This window comes from Mauremys reevesii, linkage group 3 (assembly GCF_016161935.1).
Source record: "Mauremys reevesii isolate NIE-2019 linkage group 3, ASM1616193v1, whole genome shotgun sequence".
Classification (NCBI taxonomy): Eukaryota; Metazoa; Chordata; order Testudines; family Geoemydidae; genus Mauremys; species Mauremys reevesii.
The window spans coordinates 124989666-125017487 of record NC_052625.1 but is presented as its reverse complement, the minus strand read 5'-3'; the positions used below and the strand labels follow the sequence as shown (position 1 = coordinate 125017487).

The 27822-nt window shown below is 41.2% G+C and overlaps 1 long non-coding RNA gene across 3 annotated transcripts in view; it reads left to right on the top strand.

Moving 5' to 3' along the window:
- LOC120401668 overlaps positions 1 to 21600 on the top strand; it is a 60082-nt gene extending 38482 nt beyond the window's left edge. For 2 of the 3 annotated variants that reach the window (XR_005596630.1, XR_005596628.1), the window contains exons 2-4: positions 237 to 458; positions 2142 to 2238; positions 10345 to 10888. This is a non-coding gene — a long non-coding RNA (uncharacterized LOC120401668). Of the gene's footprint in view, positions 1 to 236; positions 459 to 2141; positions 2239 to 10344; positions 10889 to 21548 lie in introns of those variants that run through there. The other variant, XR_005596629.1, reaches the window with a different exon arrangement.
- Positions 21601 to 27822: the final 6222 nt, after the last annotated feature.

Genomic DNA, 27822 nt, shown 5'->3' with positions numbered 1-27822 from the left:
TAGTGGATCAATATGTACGCTAAAAACTGGTATGTATTTTTCAACTTTATCCTGATTGGGGCTTACTTGGAATCATGGATTCATTTTGAAAAACTGGAATAGGCACTATAGCATGACCCATAAGCTACTTACATGAAGAGTAAAACAAATTTGGAGCAGTGACATTACGAATGAGGTCTTCATGTGTAAATTTCTTATAATTACTTACTACTTGGTACTGTCCCTCCATATTACAGGTTATCCTTACCATTGGGCATCAGGAGACACTAGTGGCTAACTTCTCAGGCCAATGCGGACACACACAGGAATTGTGATGTCATAAACATTACATCTACACATGTACTGATATCCCTTAGCAGAACAATAAGCTATGTGCGGTGCCTTCCAGATTTGTGTTTCTGAGTGATACATCAGTAGATGAGTACATCCAGATGTTCCTTGAAGACATTGTCTTACAGGTAACTTACTGAATGGCGAATAGCCAATATATTAAATATTAAATGCAGTGTCAGAATCAGATATCGGTAAAGATACCATAAAAGAAATATACATGGAACCTGACACAAAGCATGATTGTTTTGAACAACATGTGCCTCAGTTAGGATGTGGGGACACTGACCCCACAATATGAATTGTGCCAAAGGAAACTTGTTAACAAGAATCTATGATAGGCACTGAGGAGAGTACCATTTAGCTAATTGATCATTATTAACATACTCCCAAAAGACGCATTGGTGTCAGTTTTTTCTTTTCTTCCCATTCACTCTGTCATACAACTGAAAATGGGTTCCTTTAACAGGAAATGTCAGGAAACCTTAACAGGCAATGCTACCAGCCCCTCTGATGCTTCTAGTAATTCATTATCACATGTTATTGCTTATGTTATGGTAGTAATTTAACTACCGGTTCTTTAAAAATATGTTTCTTTAAAAAAAAACCAGTGCAATAAACAACGTGAACACTCAATGTACAGAGGATATATATTTATTTTTTAAAATGTATTGGATTTATTTATATATCTATATACACAAAGGCTGAACAGGGCACTTGTATACACTTTTAGCTCACCTAACATAACTTATGGTATTATCAGTGATATATTTTTTAAGTGCAGCAGTACAATTCAGATATAGTCTACCACCCTGTAAATAAGGTAATCTAAAAATTTCATCTCCCAACTGTTCCCCATTTATATTCCCCCACACACCATTTTCAAATGTCTGGGGTGGGGGGGAAGGAGGAGATAAGATGCATAATGTGCCCCAAAGTCTTAAGATTTTGGCTATTTTGGACCAAGTGAGTGAGCGAATTCCTAAGCCACAGGCCCCTCCACTAGGGAATTCAACCCTATCCAGGACAGCACTTAGCCCCTTGCTTACATTGAAGTCAGTTGGATTTAAGCACGTGCTTAAATTTAAGTGTTTTCCTGAATAGGGATGGGTTTAAGCATGTTCCTGAATCGGGGCCAGAAAAGGACTGGCAGCAGCCCTTTCTCATTTATATCAGTAACTCCCAGCTCAATCTCCTTTGCTGTGGCAGTGGGTTGCAGACTATTGTACAACGATAGCATGTTATTCCAACAAAATAGGAGGATTTAATTACAGATGGTGTCATTCTAAAATGTTTAGAAATTCAGAAAAGCTTTTAGAAAAAGTCATTTGCTGCATTGCTTCATCCTTGAGGTGCTGCAGGGAGTTGAATAGAGACCTCTGGTGTTCATTTAATTTATTACAACATTTACATTTGATTGATGTGATTTTATGATTTTTTTTTGTTAGGGTTTCACATGCTTTTATGTTCCTTGTGTCTTTATAGGTACACATTAAGTATCACATAAAAAATCATAAATCTCACAATACCAGCTGGCATAGTTAATAAACCCATAATCTTACCGCTGTTGAACTATATCAAAGACCTGTAACATCTGGCAAGTTTTAATTTCTATATTATAGTGAGGTTTAATTTCAACTACAAAGCTTCCAGATATGGTCATGGCTAGAATTCTTTATCCATAGTTTATTTATGCTGCCTAAACTGTGTTTGGTAGATATGAAGACTGCCAAGATTTCCAGGGCTTTATCCTATCCGATTAGCACTAAAAATAATTGCTAAGTAGTGTACAATTTTTTTTTTGCTTTTAGGTCTGCTAAGGTTGAAAACAAAGATAAGGTTTTGCCATTTCTTTCTAATGCTCTTTCCATCTGCTGTACTGCATCTGCATTCTCTGTGGATTAGAAGGTATGTAATCTACCTCTGGTGCAGAGGAAAGCAGTACTATTGCAATCAGAAATGTTCAGAAAAAGACTACCCTGTTGTACCTGTCTTTATTCCCCAGCCTCTGCTCCTCAGACAGGATTTCTATTCATATACCCTTCCTTTTTTAACAACCCAATATGTAGGGTTTGAGGTACTTACAGTGCTCTCCTTAATACAGGGGTCCCCATCTAAATGCGCCCACGTCCTGGCGGGCGGTGGACCATCCGCCGAAATGCAGCCGAATTTCTGCGGCATTTTGGCGGCGACGCCTCTCGATGACGCTGCTTGCCGCCGACAAACAGCGTCAACGAGATGTGTCGCCGCCGAAATGCCGCTGAAATTTGGCGGCATTTCGGTGGATGCTCCACCACCACCATGGTCCTTCGTCTGGCACCTGCCAGACGAAAAGGTTGGGGACCACTGCCTTAATATAACCAAATTTCAACATATCTATCTTGCAATTTGTGGTGGGCTGGGAAATAAGTCAGAATAAATCCCTGCAACCCACAAGGGTTACATGTATATTATATCTGGTAATGTTTTCTCCCCTGAGCTGCCAAGCCACCCCTCATTTTGAACAAGAGGGTGTAAGTTCAGCGTGAGTACTGATTGCTGTAGAATGTCAGAGGCTAATACTTTTCCTCTCTGCTAGAACTTAATGGAGCATGTGTGCCTTGCATATTAGTTCATTGGAGGCTACACCAAGTGATATATGATCCGTATAGGCACTTTCAGACAAGCCATACCATTAATAAAGCTTCCACAGCATCCCCTCAGCTATATGAAAAAGCACTTTGAAAAGACAAGCTAAAACAAGTCATTGGTCTTGCTGAAGGGATGAGTGATAGGCTGCTGAGGGAGGAGAGAAACAGAATGAAATTCAATCTAGGCATTATTTTATCACCATCCTTTATCCTTGGTTCAAGGTTACATATCTTCCAGGGACCTGTGAGCTGTCAGGTGGGCACATCAGCTCACATTTGAAGCTTGTCAAGTATTCTTTCCCCTCCCCTTGAAATATCTCTCACTATATTAGTGTGATCAAAAATCTCCCTGAGGGGTAGCAATGAAAGCCCTTCTTTAGAAGTGGATGTTGTCCTATAGCCTTAGAATTTAATAAAAGCAAAGAACTCTATCATGCTGCTTTGGAAACAATAGGTCACATATTACCTCAGGTGCTGTCAGCAGTAGCAATTGCCTGCGGGTCCTGCCTGAGCATATATTACTATATGGTACACACTGAAGATCTACGAAAATCCTAACTAGATGATTCAGTAGGAGGTTTTGGGGTGAGGTTGGGGTAGCATAATGTATGTTCAGTGACCACTTGACACTTGCTTGAGGGTTTCCATTAAGGGCAAGAAGCCATCCGGGTACGATCAGAATTAATTAGAATTTTCCGAGGTGAATGTAAATTGCCTGCAATACTAACTAGGTCTCGTGACTCTTAGTCCAGTACCTATCCACCAGGTCATGTTACCACTCCATAATCTTTGAATTAGTGTAGTTTATAAATAAGTTATTCTTAACAATATTACCTTCTTGATTTTTAGCCTATCCATTTGACAAGCACTGATTCCTCTCCTCCCCCATCCCATATTTTATGGGGTAGAAGCAGCACATTTTTTTCTTCATTTCCTTGTCAGAATCATTGATAGTGTTAACAAAGTTTTTCTGTGCAGGACTTAACTGGAGAGGGGTTATTACTTAAACTGAACTCCCTCCGCTGACATAGAATCTATGTGAGACACAGAATTGGTCCAGCTGTACAGAGGGCTAGAAAGTGGAGATAGTCCCAGTTAGCGCTAAGTGGAAAAAGGGGCATAAGAACACTCATATTTCCTAATCAAGATGCAAAATAAGAATAGCCAAGCCATCAATAAATATTAACATACCTAATTAGAGTAAATGATCAACTAGGAGTGCAAACTAATAATTTAAAACAATTTTTACTTTATGTAAAACTGCAAGTAAATTAATCAACCTTGTTTTTAGATCGATCATGTATTATTTAAGACTTTAAATAACTATACATTACAATATTTCTGAAACATCTGATTAAAGATTTCATTTTAATAGGTCAGATTACTTTGATGATAATTAGTATTGTGCAGCTCAAAGTAGCTACTGGGGGGTTTGAATTTGTAAGTTCCTTCTCTCTGTCTTCCTGTGTAGCCATATTGAACTTTAAACTTACAAAAGCACATCTGCCACAGACCTAACATATGATCCGGATACAGTATTGTTTGGTTTCTTTATGACATCTATAAAATGTGTTTCTCAGAAGGTGCTGACTAGCTCAGGGAATTGGTAATGAGTTATGAAGTCTTTCACATCAAGGTTGTCACTTTGAATCCAGCCCAGGTTGATAATGCCTGTGTGACTGAGCATGAATCCTGAGATGCTCTTTCAGCCTTAAAAGGTCTTGCCTCCAGATCACTGAGGTACAATGGCAGGACAGGATGGGGAACCTTGTGCACAATGTACTTGTTCTGTGAACAAAAAGAAGCCTTCATTCTCCAGGGTGGTCAAGCTGACAGCTTCAATAAGAAACCTTTTATTTTATGTTTAAAAGTGGCACTTTCAATGTTTGTGGCACAAATACAGATTTTAATTTCACAGTCCTGGCTATCCTTTGTCAGTGTGATATTTATGCACATTATGATATTTATGATGCAAGGATGCAGCAACAAGACTTCTGTTTTCTTCTTCACAGTAGCAGTGGTCTTTGGGCTGGGTCAATTCCGAGCACTCTGAAATACTTTACAGGGTTGCCAACATTGTATTTCAGCAATAAGGGACTGTTTTCTTAGCAGCCCAGCCCCACCTCTCCTCCCAATGTTATTATTAATAATAATAATATATATATAATAATAATCACTCACCTACATTCGCCAGGGGTATTTCTTGCTGCTTTTTGCAGCACTCAGAAACTCCCGATCTTGTTGTACAGAGATTAAAAAAATAAGGGATGTTCCTTGTAATAAGGGACTCTTGGCAACCCTACTTATAGCTGACCAGCTGATGCTAAACTACCATGGGATAATTACATGAATTTACACCCATAATCTTTAAGGTAATTCCAGAAGACATTATTTAATTTTGGTTGCACAAAGTCCAGAGTGTGAACATTTTGGGGAATGGGATGAGGGTATGCGATGAAAACAGTTTCACGGACAAGTGATGCTGGAGCTTCGGGTTGTAACCAGCCAGAACTGAGTCATGCTCCCTTACTTGCAAATTGAGTTTTATCATCTTAAGTGTTTGCTAATGAGTTAAACTTTGGTTTGTGTATGAGCCACATGGGAAGTTTAATAACAGCAATTCACTGTGAATTCTAATCCAGGATGATATTGTGCTATTCTGGGATGCATCAGAGCATAACAATCCAAACACACACACACACACACACTGTACTGAGGTGCACTCATGAGCACCCCCTTCACCAAGTGCATGTGCCTGCTCTCTCAGATTGTCCCTGTTCTGAGATAGAGCAGTGCCCCAGGGCTCCCTCCCCGGAGATAATGTCTTCGCCCTCTTGGGCTTCCTGTCTACGGCTCTCCAGCTAGACCACTATAGTTCAGTTCCCCCCTGGGGTGCCTCAATGTCCAAGTCACTTCTCCCAGTGGCAGTATCCAGGCCCAGCCACTACTCCAGGTCCCAGCCCAGAGACCCTGCAGAGAACAGCCATCTGCTGTGTCCCTTTAACTACATTGCACAGCTTCTCTAATTCCCTGGGCCGCAGCCCCATGCCATCTTCACCCTTACCTCAGGACCTTGTCCTAATGGAGTCCCAGTAACCAGCTCAGGACTCCTTCTCATTCTCCCCAGCTTCTGTTAGTGCTGCCCCTGTCTTAGGTTCTGTAGCTCCATCAACCATCCATACTCCTACAGCTCCAGCAAGGAACTGAACTGCCTCTGCTCTGCAGCTTTTCATATACTAGGCAAACCCGGACCCCGCTCCCCGGCAAGAGTTCAAGGGCTGGATTAAAATGTCTGAAGGGCCAGTTGTGGCCCTGGGCCGTAGTTTGCCCACCCCTGCTCTAGATCATCCCTGACAGGTGTTTGTCTAACCTGCTCTTAAAAGTCTTCAGTGATGAAGATTCCACAACTTCCCTAGGCAATTTATTCCAGTGCTTAAACACCCTGGCAGTTAGGAAGTTTTCCCCACTATACAACCTAAACTGCCTTGCTGCAATATAAGCCCATTGCTTCTTGTCTTATCCTCAGAGGTTAAGAGAACAATTTTTCTTGCTCCTCCTTGTAAGAACCTTTTATGTACTTTAAAACTGTTATGTCCCCTCTGAGTCCTCACTTCTCCAAACTAAACAAACCCAATGTTTTTAATCTTCCCTCATAGGTCATGTTTTCTAGACCTTTAATCATTTTTGTTGCTCTTCTCTGGACTTTCTCCGGTTTGTCCACATCTTTCCTGAAATGTAGTGCCCAGAACTACACACAATACTCCAGTTGAGGCCTAATCAGCACAGAGTAGAGCAGAAGAATTACTTCTTATGTCTTTCTTACAACATTCCTATTAATAAATCCCAGAATGATGTTTGCTTTTTTTGCAATGATCCATATTTAGCTTGTGATCCACTATTACACCCAGACCCCTTTCCGCAGTACTACTTCCTAGGCAGTCATTTCCAATTTTGTATGTGTGAAACTGATTGTTCCTTCCTAAGTGGAGTACTTTGCATTTGTCCTTATTGAATTTCATCCTATTTACTTCATACCATTTCTCCAGTTTGTCCAGATCATTTTGAATTTTAATCCTATCCTCCAAAGCACTGGCAACCCCTCCCAGCTTGGTATCATCCGCAAACTTTACAAGTGTACTCTCTATGCCATTATCTAAATCATTGATGAATATATTGAACAAGAATCAGACCCAGAACTGATCCCTGTGGGACCCCACTCATTATGCCCTTCCAGCTGGACTGTGAACCACTGATAACTACTCTCTGGGAATGGTTTTCAACCAATTATGCACCCACCTTATAGTAGCTCCATATAGGTTGTATTTCCCTAGTTTGTTGATGAGAAAGTCATGTGAGACAGTATCAAAAGCCTTACTAAAGTCAAGATATACCATGTCTACTGCTTCCCCACATCCACAAGGCTTGTTACTCTGTCAAAGAAAGCTATTAGCTTGGTTTGACATGATTTGTTCTTGACAAATCCATGATGACTGTTACTTATCACCTTATTATCTTCTAAGTGTCCGCAAATTGATTGCTTAATTATTTGCTCTATTATCTTTCTGGGTACTTAAATTAAGCTAACTGTTTTGTAATTCCCCAGGTTGTCCTTATTCCCCCGTTTATAGATGCCTTATGATGCTAGACACTTCATCATTCATTCATTCATTCATGAACAACAGATCTCCATAGTCTTCTATCCTGGGCCATTCGCCTAGCTGGTTCCAGGTATAGCCCCATTTTTTGCTATCAACCTGAAGGTAAGGGTGATCGAAAGTCTCTGTTAACTCTATTGTTCTGACTTGGGACAGGCAGATGGCCCCATAGGACCTCTCTGGTGGAGTTAGACACTTCATAATCATAATAAAAGCAGATACCAGTCCTGAACAGCCCCATGGTGTGAGGCTCTGTACACAGTTTCTGCTCCAAAGTACTTACACTCTAATCTCATACAACTCCTTATTTTAAATAGGTCCTGATTCTATTGCCATCAAAATTAACAGTAGTTTTGCTATTGACATCACCAGGCACACAGCACAACTCTTATTCTTTAAAGTTACTTGAACATAACTTTGTGTGTCACTTTTCTGCATCTTTATAACTTATTATATCAATACATGTAAGTACTTGAATAAAAGAAAGTATTTCATATAATGTTTGCTAATACTATTTTAAAACTGAATTAAGGTTTATTTCTTCATCTTTCCTTATAGTAACCATATTAAAATACTCAGTGGAAGCAAAGAATACAAATACATCACTATACTCTTCTGGTAGTGGCCAGCACTACAAGTCCTGTATTGTTGAGAATATTCCAAGATTCTCACACACTGACTGAAGTGTGACTTCTCATTGTTTTCCCTATGGATTTTGACATGGGAATTTCCACAGTGGATCAGACCCATGACCCATCTAATCCAATGTCCTGTTTCTGACAGTGACCGGATGCTTCAGAGGAACATGCAAGAAACCCCACAGTAGGCAGATATGAAATAATCTGCCCTCTAACCCCTTCATAGTTAGAGATTGACTTAAACACTGAAGCATGAAGTTTTAAACTTCCATGTGTTGCTAATAGGAAAGTACTGATCCCCAAAAGCATGGGTTTTGTCACGTTCACCAAGTTTTAAAACTCCTGCTAGAAAACTCTTTAATACACATCTGGTTTCTTTAATTGAGTTCCGAATGTCTTTTGTGTAGATTTAGTACCTTTTTGACAAATGTTCACCTCTGAACAAAACTCGTTTTCAAAGATAAATTTTCTGGTTTTCTGGAAATGTGTAGTTCTGTTCATTTCTGTGCGGCACTGGATCCAAAATCTACATTAATACAACACTTCCCTTCTATGGCTCCTGCTTGCTCTCAAAATCTCATGTAACTTAATAGTGAGTGATGTTTAGTGGATGTGATTTTAGAAAAAAAAAAGCTTTTGGAGAGAAGTTAGAATGATCTAATAGTTTTAATTTCTCAGTGAAGCAAGTCACACAATATGGTCCTTGAAAGTGATATACTTACAGAAGCTTTTCAAATTGCTGTAGTACATCATATTAAACAGAAGCCATCTGGGATACCTTGGGATTATTATCAGTTTACACTTTTCTGAAATCTAACTGCAGTGAGTGTCAGCCTTTTCACCCTCCCACTTAATCCAAAATCAGTGCCTGTGTACATATCTGCTGGCCCATTCCTGCAAGTCCTAACTCATGTGAACAGCCCTTATTCACATTAATAATCCCAATGATCTCAAATGGATTACTCACATGGGAACAGTTAACTATGGTCTCGATCCAGAAAAGCACTCAAGCATGGGCCCATGCGTAAGTGTTTTTCTGGATTGGAGCCTGAATGGTTAAGGATTTAGTATCAATCACAACATGTTTTTTCTTTAATATCATCTTAATTGAAAATGTTGTAGCTTCCTTAAGGTTTTGCAACTTCACAACAAAGTCTTGATTTCTTTAGAAATATACCAAAAGAAAGATATTCTATGTGATCTTAATCAAGCCTTTTGTTAAAGTCACACATGAATATAAACACTTATTGTAAGTGGATGACTGAAGATAAGTGCAAGGCACTATCAGGCACCATTAGTTTGAGTATTTATATGGCCCTTATCACCATAGCATGAGAGCCTTCAAAACAATAAGAGTAGTGACAAAACAATTTCTCTTCCTTCCTTTCCTGGGAAGATAAATACTTGAATAGTTAGAATCTTTGTATGCATGAATGAAACTTATGCGGAGGAGAAGCTACAGTGAAGAAATGAGGTTGGCTTTTAGTTCTGAATGCACTGATGTGTGTGGCCATTTTTATCCAATGAGGGCATGAGTTCCATACCGTAGGTCCAACTGCTGTGGAAATTCTTATTCTGCACTCACATGTTTCATGGTTCTACCGGAATTCAGAGGTCATGGGAAGGCATGGTCATGGAAAGAGACGTGATCTCTCAGGTAGATAGAGACAACAATAGAGGAGAGCTTTGACTATCAAGACACTTGAATAGGACTCTGGATTCAATGGGGAGCTAGTGCAGAGGCAGAGAACCAGCATGATGTGCTCATGGTGACTCGTGCTATTTAGCAGACTGGATGCTGAGTTTTGTAGCAGTTGAGATATCTCCAGGATGTGTGGTTTCATTTCTAGGTATGAAGAGTTCCATTAAGAGAGCCTGAAGGTTCTGATAGTGTAAGATTCATGCTTCTTGCTAAAAACAGATGAAAATGGGTTTTTTGTCACCATCTTTGAGTGCCCAAGTGCAACTAGACACTCAGACTGTGAGCTGACTTAATCTGTGGGTAAATGCGTTTGATAGTGAATGTTATGGAAGAGATTAATTCTTCAAAGCGCTTTCTTCTTCCTACTGACACCACTTTTGTTTGTCTAGGTGCAGCTTCAGCCCCACAATTAGAAAGATGGGAGATGGGGCTGCTTATATCAGCTGTAAAGAAGATGTTGAAAGTCATCTGTGTATTGCTAGCAGCAGCTTACAGACCTTTCTCCATGTTTCTTCATTGTAAGCCAAAGTTGTGACTGTGCCTAGAGTTGCCTTTTTACAAATGCATCATTAAAGGAAAAAGAAACTGAAAACTGAGAGTAAGTGACAGGTGAGCATTACACAAGGACTTATGGATAGTCACGAGAAAGAGACAACGGCCCAGACTCATTTAGGCCTGGGACTCATTTAACCAAATGACCTGTCTGTCACGTGACTGCAGCGACTTTCCCCACATGGAGAGCTGAGTGAGGCACGGGTGGGGCTGGGCCCACGACTTCCTAAAGGGCCCAGTGACAAAAGGACATTAACATTCACGCAAAGCAATTTTCACTGCATGAAAGTTACAGAGCTGCAAAGGGCAGACAAAGGTTAAGCTGTTGTACTTCACATTTTCATGAAGTTGTCAACAACATCAATGTTCATGTTTCACTTACAGGGTTGGATATTAAACTCCCAGCCTCTTTGAAGGTGCATGCAGTTCATTACCACAGTGAGCAGTGTGGGTGTGGCTGTTTACTCAGTGCCCCCTCCTGGCCAGAGGTCACTTTACAGGCACTTTCCCCCCTATTATCTCCCTCTTACAGGCCCCTTTAAGCACTACATATAGTCTCTGTTGTAGCTCATAGTACTCCTTTCTGGGGCTGGTTTAAAGTTCACACAAATCCCAGAGTACTTAATCACAAAATAATCCAAAAAATCCTCAATGGGTCCACACTCTAAGGTCCTCAAATCACAATTCACTAGTTCAAATTTAGCTCTGTTTTTTCAACCACATCAAGTGCTCTTTCTTTGTCAGTCAGCTCTACCTGAAGCTACCTGATATATTTTGTGGCTGGAGCTTGCAGGGTGGGGTGGGGGGCTTTTTCATTCACATCACCAGACACACCCTTGCAGTATCCTGCTCTCTTTTATATTAGATCACCTGTTTCCCCTTCGGTGAGGCTCATCTCATAATCAGGGCTGCTTAGCCCCAGGATCTCCAGCCCACTGGCAAGCCAGTCTGTTACACAACACATCATTGTGGCAGCTTTGCACTCACAGTTATTCATGTGAGCAAGTGATATTCAACCATCTTAACTGCCTAGTATGTGGGAGCAATCTGGTTGCTACACATGTGTGTACACCAGCATAAAAAAAGAGACAGGGTTGAGGTCAGGCTGAGACTCAGGCCCATGCTTTTCAACAGGAGCGTCCTATTTATCTAGTCTGATGTCCACACTTCAGGAGTGACCTAGGGTTACTTATTTTTCCCAAGTTGTTCAGCCCCCAGACAGCCATGTGGATACACTGACTCAAATAACACACATAGGCAACTTTTATAACTATACTCGTGCAGACTGAAGAGATACAATGAAAGCCTACAGGCAGTAAATGGCAAAAGCGCTCTCTACTCTCTAGCTAATGATATGATGTAATGCAGTGTAGAGGAATGCTTCTCCTCTGGGCCTACAGCCAGCCAACTAGCTGTAGTGGAACTTATTCACACACCCACACTTACACTGACATACACAAAACCCCCTCTATTTCTTACTCTGCAACCTAAAAAAAAAAAAAATGAAACTCCTGTTCTAGAAACTGGCAAATCCTTGATCTGTTCTCCCCAAACCATGAAAAAACAAAGTGCAAAATGGATAGTTTCCCCTGAGAACTGGCACTGACAGGTTAAAAAGCAATTAAAGTTGAACATTGTTTACATGGGGAAGGAAATGACTGTTTGATTCATGGTAACCATTGAACTTTATAGAGCGATCTGATTTTTTGGGGAGGAGATGAAGGAATGGTAGAGAGATTCTAGGCAGGATGTAGATTTTGTTCTGAGCCATAGGAACTAAGAATGCCCCATGCAGTCTGTCCCAACTCATTTTATATGTAAGGGAATTGAGAATCAGGCAAAGAAGAGCTTTCAAAACTCTTCATAAATCCTTCATCGGGTAACAAACTGGTTGATACTCAAGGGGTCAGACTGTTTAGTTCAGATAAGCACCTATGTGTCTTGATATTTATCACAATCCCTTGAGTCTGCTGTAAATCTCATGTGCAAAGGTCATGTTAAGATATTTTAGGAATAGTCTGACTCTGTTCAGACGTGCGATACCACAGGAACAGCTTTTCTTGCAGTATGTTGGAATTTTGATTTTTGGTGTAGAAGCATACAAAACTGAAAAGTAATAGAAAACAAAACATTAACCAAACATGGTTGGCTTGCAAAAAGTTTTGGCTTTAGAAAGGGCTAAAGTCTTATTATAATTCAAAGTGGTTTACCGATGCCTACGATAAACCACAGGTGAATCTGACCTGTGGGCCCAGTTGTGCCTGGTGATCATTGGCCTGCACTGTGGATAGTACTCAACTGGCCCACCGCTTGAGGAGTTCTGAGAGGGACTGCATCTCAGAAGGCAGAATCCTGCCAAGAAGTCTCAGTTGTTCATGGAGAATGCACATGTCACTGTGTCTGGGAGCGAGCCTCTCAGCCTGGGTTGACAGACTTGTGCTAGCACAGCTTGTGCCAGCGTGCTAAAAATAGGTGAATAGATGTTGCTTTGGCGTTATGGCTCAGGCTGCAGCTTGGGCTCTCCAGCCTGGGGGCGAAGGGTGGAAAGGGTTTCTCACCTTGCTTTGAAGATGTATTAAATTTGCTACAAGAAATTAATTTTACAATTAGTTTTTACAACTATGCTCTGGTGGCAAGCATCATCTTCTGGGTTTCCCAGTATATTTTCATTGCATAATTTTGCTCTGTGTTTCAGCTTCTTGGGGTAAGGATGATGTCTTTCTTTGCTTCTTCTACAATGCTGGTTGCTATTGATGCTTGACAATCAATCAACAACATTCCACATTATATTTTAAAAATTCTATTTGCAAACATCATCTGGATTTTTCTTGGGTACTTTGACTTTCCCCTCTCTCTGACAGTAGCTTCATAACTTCAATTGCTCTACAGTATACATCACAATAAATGCAGAATTTAAAAATAATTAACAATGCTAATAGAGAGGCTATTCAGAAGGCATGTGCTCGGTTTGTTTTGTACACACAAGACTTGATTCATAAGTTGAAAATAATTGCACGTGCCCTATGTGACTTGGCAGTCTTTTACTTCACCGAGATACATAGCCAGGCTACATGCCCACATACTGGGTATTGTGAACAAGGCCATTTGACAACTCTATGAACTCCCATCCTTTCACAGCTTCACATTTCAGCCCTGAATGTTGAACTGTGTCAGCAGGTCTTTCTGTACTGCCTATGGAAATCCAACTGGGAGCTTTGTTTGTTGCAAGATTCCACATTTCCTGAAATTTGCTCTTCATCATAATCCTAAAGGGTTCATTTGTGCTCTGAATGACGTGAGGATATACAAGGTGGATTTGCAGGCACTATGTGACATTAACCTTTTTTTTTGGATCTTAATAGTGAACATCTCACAGTAAGTCTTATTCCTATCTCTTCGAATCTGAAGGCATTTTTCTTACTTTCTATGTCTCTTACTTATGTAACAATGATTGTTACACTTGAAATTCTCATCCAACTCTTTTACATGTATTATAAATGATAGGGCCAAAAAGTAACCTCTGTGGTACCCTATTACAAGCTTTTTTCAAACAGCATATGCTGCCAGTTGTCATAGTTAGCGGTCCAGCCTTCTAGCCAGTTTGTTATTTTATCCCATAACCAGATCCTTTAGTATTGACCCCACACATCTATAACATAAAACCTTTTACATAAGAGATTTTGCAAATGGAGGTGATGGAGTAGTATCAGCAATACTTCTGGAGAACTCCTGCAAGAGAATTAAAGAGAGGGTGTCAAGGTTATCACGGTCCTAACACTGACCAGCCACTAGTTTCAGATATTTTAATGAAGTTAATTTAAATTTTCCCATGTGTTCTTTCCTCCCTTTCACCAAAAGAAATATTTGCTATTATATATAACCCCACCAATGCCACCTAAGGGGAAACTCTATAACAACAAAGAATTGTGTACACACAAGATAGGGAAATAAATTGGATATAAGAAACTGATTTGTTTCAAGCTTCCAAAGACAATGATGAAAATAAAATAAAAAACAAAAAAATAAAACAACAGCAACAACAAGTGAAACAAAACCCATGCCCTTTTATTGTGATGAGAACTTGGAGAATGGGGGAGAACACCACCATATATAGGACCAGATCTGACATTTTACTCCTGGTGAGTAGTATCTTATTCCTGGAAAAGTCTCCTTGAAACCAATTAGGGGATAATGCACTATTTAACATGCATTGTATTCAGTGGTTGCCATGGAAACAAAGGGATTTATTTGTTTTTTCAGTTCTGCTCAGGAGGTCATAACAAATTATTGGAACAGGCAGTGGCGACTCCTTCTGAATAAGCATCACCTCATCCTTAATTCACATTCCTGCCTTTTTAACCAAATTTAACATTCACCTACTGTTCCATGAATATATAGGGGACAAAATTATTTAGGTCATGATTCAATGCACTTTGAGGTCAATGGAAAAGCTCCCTCCCATAAAGGACATAGAAATTGCGTGGCTCTATATGCTATCTCCACCCACGGGCGCTGTCCCCACAGCTCCCATTCCTGGCCAATGGGAGTTGCAGAGCCAGTGCTTGGGGTAGGGTAGGATGGGAGCAGCACACGGAGCCCCCAGGGTCGTTCCTCCACCTAGGAGCAGCAGGGACATGTTGCCGCTTCTGGGGGCCATGCAGAGCTAGGTAGGGAGCCCGCTGGCCCCTTGTCAACCGGACTTTTAATTGATATCAGAAATACCAGTTTCTAGAGCTTTCCGTTTGGTAAAATGCCGGATAACACAGCTTTTACTGCACTGATATTTTTTTGAGAATCCAGAACAGTACTCCCACTATGTCCACTCTGTCCTGGGGAAACTATAGAAACAAGGATTGTATGCCAGATTGGAAAAATGCACCTTTGACTATGCTACCATTAATTTTTGGGGGGACATCATCTCCCTGGAGGCAATCCAGAAGGATCTACAGAAGGTGGAAGCCATCCATAACTGGACAGCACCCTGGATCCTCTGGGAACTTCAGCACTTCCTGGGCTTTTCATTTTTTTATATGAAATTCATCACCAATTAATCTCTCAGTTAACTCCCCTGATCTCCCCGCTCTGCAAAGCTGTGTGATTTCTTGGTTTCCTGAAGCCCAGATTGCTTTCGAACAGATATAGGCTACCACAGCCCTGATCCTGGCACATCCTGACCTTTCTCATCTGTTTATAATGGAAACAGATGTGTTCAATGTGGCCCTAGGGGTGCTATTCTTGCAGCAACTTGGACCTCAATCAGTTCTGCATCCATGTGCATTCTGTTCCCAGAAATTTACCCCCCACTGAGAAGAACTATGAAATTCTGGACAAGTTGCTGCTCACCATAAAACCTGCCTTTGAAGAATGGTGTCACCGCTTTGAGGGGGCTTGGCCCTCAGTTCAGGGCTTCACTAACCATAAGAACCCTGACTACCTCTGCAAGGCCTGAGCATTGAACAGAGGCAGCTAAGGTGGGCCTTATTCTTTCTCGGTTCGAGTTCATGATTACCTACCACCCTGGAATGCAAAATGGGGAAGCCAATGCAGAGAACCGACTTCCAAGCCCCCCTACCTCCTCAAGCCTGGTAATTTTGCCAATGCCACAATTCAGTGAGACATGCGATCCCTCCTCCTGTCCACCTTGAAAACAGGCCCACTTGCTCAAGGGACACAGCTTCTGCCATTGAGGGCTAAGATGTACTGTTCCATGCAGGAAGGGGTAATGTACTCAGACAAGCACACATGTGCCCCCAATTGGGGGTTCTATGGCCATGCCATGATGCTCCCTTGGTGGGTCACTTTGGCCACTGGAAGACTTCCTGTATAGTTGTCTATTTTTTCTGATGATCCCGCATAGAGGCCAAAATCCAAAGCATACATGGACTTGAGTGCTGCGCACACAACAAGACATCCCAAACCTGATCCTTTGGCACCTTAGTACACCTGGAGACCTTGGTCTGCCATCAGCCTAGACTTTATCCTGGAATTTCCAACATCTGATGGCCACAACATAGTCTTAATGGTTGTGGACCACTGACCAAGATGGCCCACTTCATCCCTTGCAACCATTCGCCCTTGGCCAAGATTACTGCCCAACTCCTACTGCACAATGTGGTCTGGATCCACAGACTCCCAGACCACATAGATTCTGACCAAGGCCCACATTTCACGTCTCACTCTGGCATAAAGGGTTTAGACTACTGGATGTCCAGATATTCATCTCCAGTGCATACCTTCCCCAAACAGATGGGTGAACCTAGTACTGGAGCAATATTTGAGGTGCTTGGTAAATTATCACCAAGACAACTGGGCCATACTCCTGCTCTATACAGATTTTTCTTACAACAATGCCAAACATGCCTTTACTGGTTGGAGCCCCTTCTTCACTTATTACTGGTTCCATCCCCATTTCCACCTGGCATTACCAGCAGCCTTCGGAATGCTGCTACCACTGGCTGGGTTCAACGGATGCATTTTATTCAGGAATAACTCAAGAATCACCTAGAAGAGGTGAAGAAGGCCTACAAGAGACATGTGGATCATCGGCGAGAAGAAGACCCAGTGTTTAAGGTAGGCCAGAAGATACGGTTCACAGCCAAACACCTCCAGACCAGGCTACCCTCCCACAAATTGGACCTCCAGTTCCTGGGATGCTTTCCGATATGCTAACAGATTAATTCTGTTATCATCTAACTCCTGCTTCTCAAAATACACCCAGTTTTTCCTTCTGAAGCTCTACAAGGAGAATCCCTTTCCTGGCCAAACCACATGACCGACTCATCCAGTCAGAATCCAGGGTCATGAGGAATCTGAAGTTCATGCCATCCTCAATTCCCAACAGACACATGGCTGCCTGTACTATCTGGTGGACTGGGACGGTTATGGCCCTGAAGGGCACATTTGGTAGTCAGCCTCCCATCTTCACACCCCTGACCTGCTGGAGAAATTGCTCAGGGCTCACCCCAACAAGCTGAACTGGCACCACCATGAAGGAGAGGGGGAATGATGTATGAACCTGCAGGGCTAGAACCTGGGATAAGGGGGGTTCTGGACCACTAATGCCTCCACATCACCACAGGAGGCTTAGGCTATGCTCCCATGGAAGAACATTGTGAGGCTGGGCTTAGCAGGAAGTACTGTCCAGCAGGACCTGAGTGGCAGGTCCTCTAGCCCACTGATTGGCTGGTACTAGCACTTAAGCCAGGCAGCCATGATGGGGAGCTGTCTGAGCAACAGTACAAACTGCCTGCCTGCCTGCCTCTGCTTCAGGCCCTGAGAGTGAGAAACCCCAGACTCTGGCTCCTGACTCTGCTTGTCTCCTGATGCCTGACTCTTGGTTTGCCCTCTGGCCTTCTGGTACCTGAGCCAGCCTGACTCTCACTCTGACCATTAGCTCTGACTGCCCATGTCCCAGTCATGACAAAGTCAGAATTCTTATAGTAATGGTCCCTTCTGGTCTTAAAATCTATGAATGTGAATGTATGAGCAGGAGTAAGTCCAGAAATATCTAGTAAACATTGCACTAAAATAATGACAAGACAAGTTGATTTATACAATAGATTTCTTATTATGAATACACTAGAACAAATGTAGAACACATTCAACGTCCTATCCTAATCCTATTGATCTTCGCTTTCTCACTAACCCTAACCAGTGGATTTAGAACATATATTATTTAGCTGTCTATAGAAAAAAATAATTTTCTTTCCCACCAAGTAGGGCAGTGTCTACACACTGTGTTTGCACCAATTACAGAAATCAGTCCATGTCTCCAGTGAGAACACAACTGTACTGCTCTAAAAGTGTTTGCATGGGTGTAGCTTCTTTCAATAGATTTAAAAGTCCTTAGGGAAAAAGTTATTTGAACTGATGGTCAGTATTTTTTTTACAGGTTATGAAGTATTATGACATCACATAATTTTAGGTTATGATCTTTGTTAACGAGAAAGGGCCCATTTCTGCCTTCAGATCCAGCAGTGCAAATCTCCCACATATCTCTGGAAAGAATTGGGCTCCAAGTGGGGATGAGAATATTCTCTCTCTATTTATATAGCTTCCTCCCCTTTCCTCCCCACCCCCCCGCCACAATATTTCTCAGCTACTCACTTGAAATGGCCTCGGGCAGCCACTACCAAGGAGGAGGTTTTCATTCAGAATGAATGCCATGGATGATATTGGAACAGTCATGGGAGCCATTGTTTCCTGAAGAAGACCTTAAGAATTCTATTCAGAAAGAAAAAAAGCCATTTACAATGTTTTGCCAGTGTACTCTATGGCAAAGGTCTAGCAAACTTGCCAACATTTAGGGAAATGATATAACGAAGGCTTATTACAAATTTCAGTGGAGGGCATGATTCCACAAGAGAAACATGTGATGGGGTAGTCAGTTCATCCTGACTCTGTGTTGGTGATTATGTGAGTATCCAACTCTAACCTTTCTCTGTATCAACTTTCACATGTAAACAGCAGCAATGAGATCCCTAAACACAAGGCTTGAAGCCTGGCTGAATCAGGTGGAGTGTGAAGTGGAGTCAGGGACAGCGGTGGCTCCAGGCACCAGCGCTCCAAGCGCGTGCCTGGGGTGGCAAGCCGTGGGGGGCACACTACTGATCCCTGCGATGGCGGCAGTGAGGCAGCTTTCGGCAACGCGCCTGTGGGAAGTCCGCCAGTGCCGCAGATTTGGTGGCAATTCGGCGGCGGGTACGCTGAAGCCGCGGGACTGGTGGACCTGCTGCAGGCATGCCGCTGAAGGCAGCCTGCCTGCCTGCCATGCTTGGGGCGGCAAAACAGCTAGAGCCGTCCCTGATCAGGGACTCACCTCATTACAGTAAACACTCCATCTCCCTTGTTCATTGTTCAAAAGCCTTCTCATCTAAAGAAAAGCTCAAAATATCAGAAGAGGAACAGGATGAATACAGAAACTTTTTCCAAAGGCTGATGTGTATGGAAGGGAAAAATGTGTGTGGGAAAAAAAAAAGTCCTGTGTTTATAAAGAACATCTAGTACACTTCAGCTACCACCCTGTTTTTCCTCATTCGGTAATACACTACTAGCACATCAAATGGCATCAGAGTGAAACTAGTATCCATCATACTGTCTGTCATACATGGTTGTTGCCGGGGTAGACTGTGGGCTGAAATTTAAGTAAAAATGTGCCTGTCAAATCTTTTAAAGACTTACATTTTTGGAGCCACTGTCAATTGCTCCAAAGGGCTAAATAATCAGGGAATCCATATATGATCTTATTTTTATACACAGGTTCATTCTGGTGCTTATTAAAATGATAGTGTGCATATCTAAAACCATTACATACAAGTCATAATGAAAAGAGAATGTAGGCATCTTGTTTAATTTCACATCATGGGAATCAGGAAATTTAATTGCGTGCATTTGTCTCATTTGTATTTGTTTGGTTATTCACATGAATTTATTTTCAATAGCCTGTTAAACCCCTGTAAAGCAGAATGGGAACAATATTCATTGATTATTACAGTTTAAATTAAATAACAAGTTCCAGGTTTTCTAGGCTTGCATTCCAGGCTGCAGTTTGGCAGGAGACACAGTAGATGGCAGTATATAACATAAATTACCTATTTTTCAGACATTTTTATTCCCAGCAGTAACTGACAGAAGACAGCGAGATTACCATCAGTGGATATACTCAGTGTTTTTTCTGATCCACTTAGAGGGAAATAAAAAAGGAGAGACTTCTATGAAACAGAACAACTTCAGACATAATTCTTGTTTAGTGGTTAAGCAATTCTGAATCAGCAAAGTAAACTGGCACTAATTTAACCAATATAGAACCAGTGAGAAACAGAGCATTCAGATTCTCCACACTGCTCTATGCAGAAGATTATGGAATTAGGTTTTCAACATACAGCGTTCATGGGATATTTTTGTTATCACTATTTTGTTTTACATTTAAAACAGCATGAACAAATGTAAATCATCCTGTCAAATAATATTAATTGACTTAATACATTCAAAGCTTGCAACTAAAGGCAGTTAGCAAATCAATATTTTTTTCCATTTATGCCAATAGTATTATATATTTATTTAAATGTTATATTGATCTCACACTTTTGATGCTTCAACATTTGAAATATCTGGTACAAAATCAATCACCCATAAAACTTCCAAGTCAGCCACATATAAACCAGTTCATAAGCCCAATAATCGATCTCTTCCCCAAAGGACTTAGGTTTATATATCCTGGCAAACCAAGGAAGCAAATTCCAAAATGTTCTTGGTTTAAGACCCTTTAAGTCTGCCATCAGCTCCATCTCATTTAAACCATAGAGAGTCCAACTCACATGCATCCAGTGGTGGCAGCATCTCATGGGCAATGAGATAGATTAAGTCACTTGGGAAACAACAAGCTGTTGGTTAAACACATCTTGAAATTCACCTGGAAACTTGTCAGCAGCCTGTGAACAGCATGAAGCTAATTAATAGGCAGACTAGCTTCCATTTCCAACTGGTCTCAATTTGCAGTCCATGTTCAGTGCATTTTTACAGCACTGCTTCATACCATTCTGCAAACACACCGATACCAGGGTGACAGTCACCAGGAAACTCCAGAGTTTCCTTCACAGTTTCTTACTGATCTTCCATTCAGAAGATGGGGACTGGGAAGCTGGCAGAGGAGACAGGTAGTGTGAGATCTGAAGCACAGAGATCTCCAGAATTCATGGGAAAGAAAACTCTAGTCCTGTGGTGATACCACCACTACTACTAATGCAACAACCCCTCAAAACACTCAGAGACCTCACAATTAAGGGTAATTTCTTTAAAGATTCTGTCTCCCTACAATAGATGTGTAGAGTTAAAGTCCAATCTCTCTTCCTGTCTGCCACTAACTTGGCATGGTTTAAAAGTGGGGGGAATAGTAAAGATAGGTATCATGGTAGGGCAGTGCAGTATTGCCAATCCCAAATGTTCAAAAATCATGAGTCAGACTCACCAAAAAGATGAGATTGGTTTTAAAATCGTGATATTACATAATTTGATCTTTTTTATTTGTCTTCTGTTTTTTCAGCTTTTATGGTGCACTGGGGTCACATTTTGAACCTTTCTCCACAGCCATGAGGGCTAGGAACTTCATTTTTCTTTAAGAATGAAGGCTGAAATCATCACAAGTCCATTGGACTCCAGGAGCTGGGGCTTTAAGGAAAACAATAATTATCATGAGATAATTTTTTTTTATCAGAAGTAGGCAATTATGGAGGACATCTAGAGACAATATCACAGAATCCTTCTACATATGTTCCCTGTTGGCATAGTTCACTGTTATATATTGTATACTCAATGGCTTGAGCACATTTTGGTTATAAACTATATTCAATGCACCAAATTAGCAATATCGGTCTGGTTTATTGCTCAAATTTAATAATAGTGTAATACAGAAAGAGTGGAATTGTATTGAGCCTGTTTCAAGAAGCTGTCTCATACAGTGCTGTTAAATCCACCTTACAAAAAAGCTCCCAAAGTTACACTCCTAAAGCTATTCTTTCTATACCCATCCTGTTTACAAGTAAAAAGGTACTGTGTGTGTCATTTGAAACTTGATGTAATCAATCAGCTTTCTTCCTTGTTTTTGTGGTATCATGCTGTACCCTTTTCTCTTTGTTCTGAACACGTGCATTCAAGGTACCATGGGGTATGAAGGCATCTCCTAGGCTTGTACCAGGGGAGATGATATATATTGTCCTCTTTCAGTGGAATATTCCACTACTGGCCTGTGAGAGTAACTCCCTGCTGTTGCTATGGTAAAACACTCATATGTCCTGACAGTTTCCCTATCTGTTTAAGCCAAAGCTTACTTCTGCTCATTCAAGATATTATAAGATACTTAACGTGGGAGAACAGAATTGTGGGGAGAGAATAATACATTCAGTTAACATAACTTCCCAACATTTATACTAATACCGTGTCTAACATATGTATTGGCTAACAATATACAGGTAATTTTTTCTATACCCCATACCTGCAGCCAGTGGCTGTACTGTTAGGTTGATTTCAACACATGTATGCTAAAACAATACAGTCACCATTAAATAGTCACTATTTACCCAGTGTTACTACAAAGCTATTTTCAAACACCAGTCTGTGAAGGTGGTAATTTTTTTTTTATGGTGACCACTGTACTTGTACAAATAGTAAGCCAAAAATATTTCCACCCAAGGTATTTTCCAATACTATTATTTCAGAAAATTGTTCAAAACTAAAACTGATAGGAGGAGGTATCATTAGAATGTCAGGCTGAGCACATCTGCAAACAGAAGAGAATGGAAGTAGGCAATGCAAATTGGAGTAAAGCTGTCATCAGTTTTAAGATTTTTGAGAAGGAGTTGTGACTCTCTTCTTTGCTCTCTTATTCATAAAAGATCAAAACTCTTCACTGAACTTACCAGCCCTGCACAATATGCGTCTTTGCTATAAAAAAGAGAAACCCATTAGTGGGACATAATGGTCTCTAATTATTCACAGCTCTACTTTCCATTCATATTTATATTCACCAAAAGCTCTGCTTAGAATGACAAACAAGGGAAAACGGCAGTTGGTTCCCATAATCTAAGGCATAGTCAGCATCATCAGATGAAAACAAAGTAAGAAAAGCCACACAGCTACAGCTGCGACCTTTCAAAAAAGGCACTATATATTTTAAGCAAACACACAATCTACTTGTAGGAATCAACGAGTAGAGTCTGGTAATAGAGGTGATTATTTGTCTCAGCGGACCCATTGAATGAACTAGCACCTAGGAGGTACTGTTTTGTATTAGGAGCTATGGAAACTGATTTTATTCATGCTCTCCATCACTATACTAATAGCTCAGAATAGTTCACTTAGGCAGCTTCTTGAAGTCAGAGATGTTTTTTCAAAAATGACAATAATATGAAAAGATTCTCCTCCAGAGGGAAGGAAAACCTGCACAGGCCACCTTCCCTACCATCAAAACCCCACCACTGGCCCACCTCAGTAAAAAGGGTCCTAGTGCCAACTATAGCTAATTACTAAATGTGTTTTACACATTTTACACACAAGCACAATGTGTATTTTTATGTTGTTTTATCATTTTTCCTACTTTATCCTAATACAGCACTGCAGTTTCCACTATGGGGTGTGAGCTGTAGAGTGCTCTAACATGTCCTAAGTGGGGGGAAAAAGGCGCAATCTTTTAACCAATAAGGCAGTACAAAAACCTGCCTGGCTCAGAGAATAACCCGATTATCAAAAGGCCAGGTTCATTGAGGGACTGAAGAGAACAAGTGCAGAGCAGTATAGTGATCTCTCAGAAACACTTGCATCAACATGGTTGCCACTGTCACAAGCTTTCAGGAGTAGAAAAATTAACACTATTCCCCATGTCTTTAAAAAGAAAAGGAAGAGAAATCAACAAAAAACCTTCAAAAAGTCACAAGTGCACCTAACACAGATTTCTCAGCTTTCAGCAAGGTCTGACTTCTTATGACCTAGTTGAATGCACCCGACATAGTTTGTGAGCCTCCAAAGGGTCAGGCATTATTCTGCTAATAGAGTGTGCTGCTTTAAAACCAGATCTGAAAATTTGAAGTAGGGCAGACTGGTGAAAAGGCTTTGGGCTGATACTGCTGTGAAACTGAGCATCTTCTCATAGCATGAGGAAAATCGTTGAATCCTGCAAGGAGGCACGCAAAGACGGGTCACTGCAGCTGAGGCATAGAGGTGGTCCAAAATTTTCTTCATGTTAGCTTGGTTTGCACAAGGATTTTCCTGCACAGTCTCATGTCTTTCCAGGGTATACATTTTGTTCACATGGGGTTGGTTTGCTTTGCTGACTGCCCTTCATGTCAGTTGCTGCACTGCAGTGGTGTTCTCTTGAAGTTGTACCACTGAAAACACAACAGAATGCTTTGATATTCCTTGAAAATGGAGTGCACTATAAATGCAATTTCCCCAATGTTCTTGGCATGCTGAGTGGCAGAGGTGCAGTTGAAAATGACCCACGTAAGATGTGTAGAACACATGCTGCTCATTGTTCATTAATGGGCTGTGCTCTAAGCTTAAATTAGTTACCTTGACAAGCAGTCACTCTAGGTACAAACTAAATAAAATGTGAAGTTCCCTTCTTTACTGGTTAGCTATAAAGCCATAATAATAGATCTATTAGCCTGTGGCACAATGTTTTCCAAGGAATTATTCAAAGTCCCATGCTTGGCACATTTAAGACTAGCCTGGACAAAACATTAGTAAAAATACACAAAGGATCAGTCCTGCACTGGAATTGAAGACCATTGACTTTGCTGGTCTTTATCGTCTCTAGATTCTAGATGCCAAATTCCACGCAATGAAAACATAAGCCTTTTCATTTGAGAGATCTCAACTCAGTGCATGAAAAGAGACAAATACTGAAAGCAGCAGGCTATAAGGAAGCACTAAGGGATAAAATCCATTCTCAAAGACACAGTATTTCATTGTCTTAAAACTCTCAGGAGTTTTGCACTTTCTGTTGGCAGCTGTGTCTGTGCTTAAACTGGGGGAAAAGAGTATTGTTAAATTCTACCTGACCCTGATCTGACCCCAGTGGCTGCAGTGTTTGCACCCAACCCCAGGATTGACCCCACCCCTCTTTTCTGGTCCCCTTGTTTGCCAAGAATAGCTAATAACTGTCAACTTTTCAATATATAATAGAAAATTTGCTTCCACTGAATTTGAGCTTTTTGGTTTTACCTTGCTTTCCCTTGCTCCTTGTTCCCTGCTCTTTTTCTCTTTTGTCTCTCAATGTTAATTTTTATCTCATTTTTATTTTTCTCTGACCCTTTGTTTTCCCCTCACTCTCCCTTTTCCCCTGATTTTCAGTTTTTCCACCTTTGTTTCCCTTGAAAGTATTTTCCTCTATTAATTTCTTCTTCCCACCCCTCAACACTCCTGTTTCCTTGCCCTGCCTTCCATTCTCCAACCCTCCTCATTTCTTCTCCTTCCCTGACCTCACAGCATTCTTTTCCTCTTCTTCACACCAGTTCTCCATCTTACTCATGCCAATCACCATCCATTTCTTCTCCCTCACTCCATTCTCCACCTTACTTTGTCTATCCTGTCTCATTTTCACTCCCCATCCCTTGTTTCGGCCTTTGTCTCTTTGTTCTTCATAACAAGGTCCCTCTCCCCACCAAAGAGCAAAGATCTCACAAGAAGTCACTACTGTGCTCTGTAGGAAGTGGGAGAGACTCAAAGCTATTTCACCAGCCTGGGAACCAACTAGCTGCCTCTTCAGTGTTTCTCACTCCCCTTAAAGAAAGGAGTATCTACCACTGGTGCTCCAAACATACCCTTTTAGGAGTGAAGTAACCTATCCTGCTTCTTTTTTTTCTCTTTTTGCACCATCCTCAAGCTCCTCCTGCTATCTTTTGATAAGTAGCCATGTTATGTACACAGCATACACACAGAGAAGTTAGATAAAACATCCTCTTGCTGGAAGTTGGCAGCGTAACACTACTTTATGTCTTAGAATTCAGAACAATAACACACAAGAACCCAAAAACAATGGGGTGCTCCCTAAGGCAGTCCCAACTCACTCCACCTCTCTTTAAGCTAGCTCTTTCCAGAATGACTCTGCTGGTGCATACATGTTGCTGCAGAGTGCCTAGCCTGCAAGCAGGACCAGGAACACTGCCCCCATCCCCCAGCCCTTACTGTAAGAGCTTACAATTCTAACATGGACCTCAAATACAACACAACCAGCACTAAAAACAGCATTGTTAATTTACTTCAGGCCTAAGAGAGGACAAGCAGTCTGAATATTTCTTTAGCTTATAACGGGAGCTGCTCTTCATGTGGGAATCAGTTTAGTTTCCAGCATGACATAATTCCCATCAGTGGCCCATCTCAAGCACTGAGCTGTGTAGAACCTAGGCATGCACAAATCTTGTGGAGGTTGAAGTTCTACAAATCTTGCAAGCTAGATCAAGTTTGTGAGTGGTTCTTCTTGTAATTAAATCCTGTTCTTCCCAGTGTGTCTTGTAAAATCATTAATATGGTACCACATACTGTACCAACATAGACAGTTATGTTCAAATTGATGGAAACTAGGATATTCTTCTTTCCAAGATAGGCTTACCAGTTAGTTATAGCTCAATCTTTCTTGAATTGGTGAGTAATTTAAAAAAAATCTGAAAGGTTTGAATGGTACTTTGTGTATCACTCAGAAAGCAATTTTATATTGAAAAAATGTTGCCAAAAAATGTCAACTGGCCCTACTTATATTGTTTTTGGCTTGCCTCGGTGTAAATAAAGCTATCCAATTATCTTCAAAATCCAGTCACACATTATTGTTTCAATGAACTCCTGCAGTAGTGAATTCCAATATTTACTACACAATGCTTTATATATAGATAGATGATAGATGACCTATGAACCAGACTTTGATAGCTTGCCTATGAGACAAACTCTCTGAGTGTTTTGGGACGCATGATATGAAAGGGGAAAAAAGTTTTCCAAGAATTATCAGAGAAGATCAGAAAACATTGACCATGATTGATAAGCAAGAAATATTATTTTAAGCAATGTACTAAACAACAGGCAGCAAACACTTGTTAGTGAAATTTAATAGAGTTACAGAAAGATATGAGTAAATAAAAGATGTCTGTGTAGTGAGAAATGTATTGGAAAATTTGCTAAAAATATTATCTGTCTGTGAAAAAGAGGAAATACTGAGGATAAAACTGTAAACAAGTCCCATATAAGATTGTTGAACTCTCAGCTGAACACAGAACCAAAACCAGAGAACAGTGCAATGCGTTAGTTATCAGGCTGCAAAGGGGGTTCCCTGTGTTATGAACTAACAATTATTTAATAAAAATCAGTCAAGCTGGCTGATCTGAAGTCTCTTTAATTACAAACAGGGGCGGCTCCAGGCATCAGCACGCCAAGCGTGTGCTTGGGGCGGTAAGCCACTGGGGGCGCTCTGCCGGTCACCGCGAGGGCAGCAGGCAGGCTGCCTTCGGCGGCTTGCCTGTGGAGTGTCCGCTGGTCCCGCGGCTTTGGCGGACCTCCCGCAGGCGGACCTGGCAGCCTGCCTGCCGTGCTTGGGGCGGCAAAATGCCTAGAGCCGCCCCTGATTACAAAGTTCAAAGCTTGCTAGAACTGGTAACAATATGCAATTTCAAACATTTACAAACCATCCATTTCCAAGAATGTGCCCTTAATCTCCAATTATGTAACTGCATAATGATGTCTGCCAGATTCACAGTATCCTCTATTTCTGCTCAAATATCAGGTAAAGGGGCTGTGAATAGGAGACCTACTGAGATGCAGAAGGGAGTCTCATCACA